Source organism: Equus przewalskii, chromosome 16 (assembly GCF_037783145.1).
Source record: "Equus przewalskii isolate Varuska chromosome 16, EquPr2, whole genome shotgun sequence".
Lineage (NCBI taxonomy): Eukaryota > Metazoa > Chordata > Mammalia > Perissodactyla > Equidae > Equus > Equus przewalskii.
The window spans coordinates 58,690,875-58,699,306 of record NC_091846.1 but is presented as its reverse complement, the minus strand read 5'-3'; positions in this window follow the sequence as shown (position 1 = coordinate 58,699,306).

Genomic DNA, 8,432 nt, shown 5'->3' with positions numbered 1-8,432 from the left:
ATGTTCTTTTCTCCAGTGTTTCTCCTTTTTTAGACAGTCCATCCTCTTCAACGAGTTATATTTTCTAAATGAAAATTTTAGTTATGTCAGATTCCTGCTCAGAAACTTTCAATTGCTCCCCATTGTCTGGAAATTCCCCAACATTGCTTTAAGGCTCTTCATTTTTGGAAAAAAACTTGATTTTCCAGAATGTTCTGCCAATTATGCCACTGAACGAATACTAATACTAATGTTAAACAGGACTGCTTCCACCTCCTAGGTCTGTCCCTGGGTTTTATGGCTTCGATGCCTTGGCTGCTACTGCTCATCAGAAATTCCTACTTTTCCCTGTCAAAATCTTAACTTTATTTTTGAAGCATTTGAGGATACTATCTCTTCCATGATACCTTTTCCAGTCCCAATGTAGCGTATCTTCCCTCATTTGTATTCTCACAAACTCCCTTTCCATTTCTATAAGAGATCCCACAATTATCTTTTCATACATCTACTTTTCTACATATTTTTAAGTTTTAGCATTCATGGGATAAGAAAAGGCATTTGGAGTCAGAGGGGATCACCTCTTAATCCAGACTTCATCACTTACTGGGTGACTGTGAGAAAGGTAACTTCTCTATGAGTCATTTTCCCGCTGCAGAGTGAGAATAGATTGCTTACAGAATTAGGAGAGCTGGTGCATGCAGAAATCGACAAGGCATTCATAACCACATATAGAGTACAGTTTGAAAAACAATGGCTGTATACACTAGGAGAATAGACAATGCTAGAATTTTTCATGGCTGTACTAAGTGCCTGGCTCATATTACGTATGTAATAATGTATTGATTTATATCAAGGCTTATTTCCAAAGTATATCATGACTACCAAATACTGGGTATTAAAATAAAACCTGAAGATTTCAAGCACAAATCTACGTAAAATTTGGAATCTAGATGCTTGTAAACTGACAATTTTGTTTTGATTAATTTTTTTTCTCTACTTATTCCTCTTGTTTCCCCTTTGTAGGAAGGGGTGTATTATATTAATCCTAAAATAAGTAAGCTACATCATATTGCATTATATATTGACTAAACTTATACAGTATTTTTTTTGCTGCTGTACTATAATCATTTTCTTCCTTGCTGACTTTCCAAAAATTAGTCGCAATGAAAGTTTTAAGCCTTTACTACTATAGATAAATTTCCTATTAAAAAAAAATCTTATTTTTCAAGGACCAACAATTACGAAATTTAGATGTGGAAGTTAACTTTATGACACATTTTCTTTTATCTCATAAAAAGAAATTGTCCAAATCCAAAGGAAATAAGACTTTGAGTATACATGAATATTAATAAATATAAAATTTCTCTTGCCTCAATATCGCTTTATTTTACTCTACTGATTTTCACTGCCAACAAGTGCATTAATGTGTAGTATTTTCAGGGGGAGTTAAGAGAGTGAACATTTTTTTGGCAAAAGAAAGTAAAGTGTTCTAATTATATCTACATGAATATTGTAGTCTGCACTTACTATAAACCTACACAATTTTGGATAAAAACTCTCAAAAAAGATAAATAGCACAGTTCCTTGTAACTCATGATTCTCATAAAATATGTTTATTTTAACTTGACTTTAGTCAAAATTGCAATATTGGATATTTTATATAGGCAGTTCATCTCTTTCTAGAATGCCACACAGGCACAGAGGACAATTCTAAAATTCTGTCAATTGCGTTAATACATTTTGAGTTGTTCACCTTCTATTATTACATAAAATTCCCAGGATGACTTGAATTTTAACCCTTATGAATTTTGATATAGATTCAGGCTGAATCTCTACAAATTTACAAATCTGAAATTCTAAGCTTTTCTCAGGTTTGGAGGGAATTGACAATTTTCTAATATCTTAATGTTCATTGAATTGAATAATATAATCATTATATTTGACCAAACAAATACTTTTTGGTAAATTTGGTTTAAAAAAATGTCCCTGCTATACTTATGTAGCTAAAGTCAGAGACACATCTGAAATGACAAAGAAAACATTCCAAAGAACCTGGAATATCTTTAGTCTGAATAGTTTAGCTGCAGTAAAATATTAGTAAATCATTTTAAGTAAGGCTGATCTATCAAGTGGTGAAGTTTTATCTGGTTGTAAACTGTTCCTGTAACTGGAATCAGTTAATTCTCTGTAATCACTTAGTGGGTGCAGGAGAAGAAGGAAAAGGAGAAGAGAAAGAGAAGAGTGAGCGTTTTTACTCTGGCGCCTCACAGACACTAATTTCTTCCACTTAACTAGTTGATACCCAGAGAGTAGTTAACTTAGCCTGAGGTCCAGGTTACAATTTCTACCATCATTTCTGTTTGCAGAATCACTTTTTGAGTACTCAAACACACCACATTCCAAATCAATTGAATCCTTTATGTGCAAAAGAAAGAAAATTAAAATGTGCACAAAAGCCATGATTCCTATGATAAATAATGGATTCAAATAAATAAATAAAAACAGGGTTTCTTTAATGGTTTTAGTAGTAGAACTAATCAAGCTACTCAAACTTTTAGTAAAAATTAATTCAAATTGGGGATGGGAAGAAAATTCGGAAATATATGTATAACGTTTTCAGCAATATCTACTGATATGAATGTGATTAACAGAATCATTAAAATAAAAATAATTCAAAGTAATCATCTTCAAATCAATATTTGATCAATATTTTAAAAGTAACCTTCTGGTCAAATTTACAAATTAAAGTGTTGATAAGAGATTATAAATTTATATACTGGTATATGGAAATTATCTGTTTTCCTGTACGTTTCTCTGTCCAGATAGCTATTGTATTGAGAGTAATGACTGGTTCTGTTTCATCGTCTTTTAATATGAATTACCTGTAGAGTTTCTCCTTGGTGCTCTATGAATGAGTATTAATCCAATAAGACAAGAGATATTCTTTCATTTGATTATTTAAAAATGAAAAAGAATATAAAATCTGGCCACTCTATTAAAAGGTCAATCAAAATTGGCCAATTTCTAGCAAGGACTACTGTCAGTTGTCAAGTGACGAATATAATGTCTCTGGTTGATTTACCGCACACCCACCTCATTTCCCAGCTGAATATGAAGACTTGGATGTTTTGTGTGTGTGTGTGAGGAAGATTGTCACGGAGCTAACATCTGTGCCAATCTTCTATTTTACGTGGGATGTTCCACAGTGTGACTTGACGAGCAGTGCTACGTCCGCGCCTGGAATCTGAACCTGCAAACCCCAGGCCACGGAAGCCAAGTGGAGGAACTTAACCACTACACCACCAGGCCAGCCCCAAGCCCTTCTTATTTTTAACAGTAAGAGTAATGAGTATCATTGAACATAACATTCCCTCTGCATTATCACGCTGCTTCTTCTGAAAATGGTCAGAATGACAGTCACCTGACATGTCACATGTATGGTTTATTGCCTTAAATGGTTTGCTGCCATTGGTGGCTCTCTTCTCACTTTCAAAAGGCATTTCACTATCTGCTACTTTTTCTCTTTGCCTCGTCGTCTTCATACAGTAATTTTTCGAAAATGCAGCAATTCTTTCTTCTCAGCAAAATCTGTCTGCTGCTGTCATTTCGTGGGCATAAATATTCTGCTTCAAATCAGGCTGAAAAATGTTCATATAAAAATTCTCTGACTCATTCACATGATAGAAACAATACAATTTCATGGTATTATTAAATAATTAGTTAGAAATCCATTCACAATCCAGCTCAGTTATTAAGGGCGAGTTGCCTTATTTATGACTTCACTAAGCCATTAGATAGTAAGGATGTCCAAATGAAGCTAATGTTCCCTAACCAGAAATGTCCAAGGCCATGATGATTTCTTAAAGACTGATGACGTACATCTTGTTTTAATGAATGCTTAACAATATAGCCCTCATTTTAAAATTAAATCAATTTTTTAAAAAGCCATTCTCAGAGATATAGTATTCTTTATATTTATATGCATTCGTCTGAACAGAAAATAATTCACACAAATTATTCATAGTGTGCTTTTAAAAAGATGAAGATACCTATTGCAAGTGTCCCATGGCTCTGTTGGACTCTATATATAGCTGCATAAAATGTTGTGGCTATGCCTTTTTACAATGACAGAATATCTTCAAGGATGTACATTCTTAAATATATCATTTACTTTACCTGGACATCAAGGATTTTTTTCCAACACCTCAGCATTTCAAATACTAAATAAAAAGCATTACCAATTTTAGTTCTACATGGATATATTCTTACAGTATATTTCTGCCACTAATAAATTGGATTAAATGCAATGCTGTGAATTAGTCAAGAAATACACAAAAATGAATTTACAAACAGGTTATTTTAAAACATTATCATTCATAGTCCCTTTTTGAAGTTGAACTTTTCTCTGATATAACTGAAACTGTGAAAACATACTTTTACCGGGCCGGCCTATGGCCAAGTGGTTAAGTTCACAAGCTCTGCTTTGGTGGCCCAGGGTTTCCCTGGGTCAGATCCTGGGCGCAGACACAGCATAGCTCATCAGGCCATGCTGAGGCGGCATCCCACATAGCACCACCAGAGGCACTCACAACTAGAATATACGACTACATATCCGGGGGCTTTGGGGAGAAAAAGAAGAAAAAGGAAGAATGAAAAAAAAAACAAGACTAGCAACAGATGTTAGCTGAGGTGCCAATCTTTAAAAGAAAACAAAACATACTTTTATAACTGTCAACAAAGATAATCTAATAAATAATGCCCCTTAAGTATTTATTACACCATGTGAATATAACAGAGAACCATATGTGACAAGGTTCAAAATAATTCAAAAATCTAAGTTACCAGGTTCATATTTCCAGTCAGATTACAGGTTATTAACTTTGCCTTCTCCAAATGTAAAGGCACAAGGGATTTCTCGAATTCTAAGAAAGCAATTATGCCTTTCAAGGCCTGCAGAAGGAATTCAAGGTGGGTAAGATGGGCTGAACACTGAGGAGTGGAGATAAAAATTCTGGAGATGAATATTCAGCTCAGGGAGTAGGGAAGATCAGCAGCTCCAGATAATAGAGAATAAAATAAGACTCCTGAAGACAACACATCTTAGGCCAACTACTATTTGCCCGATTTCTTTCCTTTTACTAATGCTTTCCCCTGCCACTATTCTTTACTTCTAATCAGGGTTGTTTCCTCCCTAGTCCACTGAATAATAGACTAGTGCTACAACTACACAGTGTCTTCCCCAGCCAAAACAAATCCACAGTCCTCTGTCTATCTACCTATCTACCCACCCATCTATCTATTGTTGGTAGTGTTAGGGAAACAAAGATAGGGTTAAATGTTTCTCTTTTCTTCTTCACCTGCCCATCTCTTTTTCATACAGCCAGAGAGTAGTAAAAACCAACACACACAAACTAAGTTCCCAATGCATGGACTAAAATCAAACACAAAGACAGACAAATAAAAACCATTCGCATGTCAGGAGGAAATATCAAAGAAACATCTTCACAGAAACTAGGCCCAGCGCTTTGCCCTCCCACCTGGGGCACTTTCTGGGAATCGTGAATGAAGAAATGGAGCAGGCCCTGGAAAGCTGCAGGCATGTGCAGAGTCGCAGGGCTGGTGCAAACAATGGTAGAAGGGTTCCCTTCTCCATTTCTTTCTCTTTACTCTCCTTTTTTTTTTTTTTCCTGTTAACTCCATTTTGCCACCAAGGGCTCCACAGAAGTGAAAGAAGAATGCGAAGGAGCATCCTTGAGAATGAAGAGTGAGGAGAGGGGGAGCTTTCAAGGGCAGAAGGAGAAAAATGCTTGGTTTCAAAAACACTGAACTGCAGTGATTCTTAGGTGGTTATTCCAAGGTGAGATCTTTGAGTGACTCAGATTATTGAAATTGTCAAGGTGTATAATCTTAAGTAGCTCCTGGTTTAGTATAGTTTTAAAAATCAATTATCCAAATGAATAGCCATTTGTAGTCCAAACTTAACTAATTTTAGGAGGTTTGGTTCATAAAATTACAGAAAAGAACCAAGGGTAAAACACACACACGAATTATTCTTGCTTAAGGTATAATGCAACCTTCATTTGTACATGACACCTTTTACATTATTTCCCTAAGTATTGTTTCAATTCTTCAAGAGTACTCAAAGCAATAAAATGCAGAATAAAATTTCCTGATTTTCAAAATTTTAGTTTTACAAACACTCACAAATGAATTAAACAAAGCAAAAACTTTTGAAAATAATTCATGGGCCAGCCCCATGGCCGAGTAGTTAAGTTCGCACACTCTGCTTCAGGGTCCCAGGGTTTTGCTGGTTCGGATCCTGGGTGCTGACATGGCACCACTCATCAGGCCAGGCTGAGGCTGCGTTCCACATAACACAACCAGAGGCACTCACAACTAGAATACACAGCTATGTACTGGGGGACTTTGGGGAAAAGAAGAAGAAGAAGAAGAAGAAAAAGAAGATTGGCAACAGATGTCAGCTCAGGTGTCAATCTTTAAAAAAAAAATTCATGATTCAAAAAATTGATTTTTCCATTTTTCAACCTAGTAATGACTTTCAGATTGTCACGTAAATCCCGTAATAAAAATGACCTCTTGCAGGGGCCGGCCCTGTGGCATAGCGGTTAAGTTGGTGCCCTCGGCTTTGATGGCCTGGGGTTCGCTGGCTCGTATCTCAGGCACAGACCTGTGCACTGCTTGTCAAGCCATCCTGTGGCACACGTCCCACATATAAAATAGAGGAAGATGGGCACAGATGTTAGCTCAAGGCCAGTCTTTCTCAGCAAAAAGAGGAGGATTGGCAGCAGTTAGCTCAGGGCTAATCTTCCTCAGAAAAAAAAAAAGACCTCTTCATTAAGCAAAATATCAAGGAAAAGGGAAACTAAAATAGAACATAGCAAGTAAGGCGCTGGAATGCATAGCAAGAAAAAAAAAACATTTTATATACTGGATCATTATCCACAAGAGCATAATTTGTATAAAGTCAAATAATTATCTGGAATTTTATAATAGGGAGTATTTTGGAATACTTCAATAATTTAAACCTTTCTCTTTTTAGATAAGTAGTAGAGAAAATGAGATTATGCAAATAAATAACTATTCCAAGAAAGAACATCAAAAATAGTCCTGCTGTGGCACACTAGAAATATACTATGTCAAATAAGGCAAAACGAGTGGAAGAGGGAGATTAGCTCACAGTGAGAGGTCAATATTTCACATGGCTTTGCCTTTGTCTTTATCTCAAGTACACAACACCTAGCTTTACCTCATTTGTAAAAGGAATACAAAGGAAGAGATTTAAAAAATCTCTATTTAAGGCAGACATGTATTAGCTATGTTTACTCACTCAAAATCTTATTGAATTTTTTCTGGACCAGAACTCTCTTTTGAAAAATTGGTATATTTGTCCACGATATTTGAAGATGAACAGATATCGCTAATATCTTGTCCATCATCCCCCAAATCAGAAATGTGTGCAGTTAACAAGGTAGACCCTACCACTGGAACACTGGTAAGCCCCACTCTGTCTTGAGAACATGACCAACAGAGATTATAGCTCACAAGTCTTCTTGGCATCGTTTTCTGCTCGTGATGGCTGGGATAAAAGGATTGCTAAAAGATTGTCCTACCCCTTCCTTCAAATCTTCAGCATGTTCTTGTGTATGCAGCTTATAATGAAAAGGTTCACGACAGCTCGCAATATATAAAACAAAAAAGAAACCAACAAAAATGAATTAAACAAGCAAGCGCTCCTGTAAACCTGGCATAACACAAACATACGTACACATATCATAACCTAAAATACACGCTGAAAGGAAACATCATTTGTTTCTTCAACTCTCTTATGTCTCCAGACACAAAAGATAAGCTTACTGCACCAGTTTATAATTGCTGACCAGGCAAATTCCTGTTTATCGTTTATCCGTCGGAGTGTTTTAACACGGTTAAAAGATGTTAATGGTCTCAAAATAGTGAAAATATAAGGAGTCCTTAACCATTTTATCATACTTGTTAGATTATCTTATAGCAAAGTTATTTAATGCCCTCAATTTGAGTTTTATTTTTATACATCCCAATTGTACGACTAAAAGCATTACTGTTGTTTAGATTAAATTTAAAAAGGATAAGCACAAAATCTTTCTGTTTTATTTAAGAAAGAATCACAGAACCATACGTCTATTGAAGGGTTATGCTTGTACTTCAGAAGCTAGTCAAATTAGAATTAAAAGGAAAATTTTAAAGGAAAGAATTGTTTCTTCATTTGAATATAGCTTTCACAAAATTGCATTATATTTGAAGAGGTAGAAATAAAAGATTTCATTGTACCAGTAAATAAATTATAACTGAATAGTATAATACCAAAATGTATTTCAACCAAGTTTGTAATTTATTAAATAAATATACATAATTGCTATATCAGCCAATTAATGACCAAAAAACTGTGTATATTC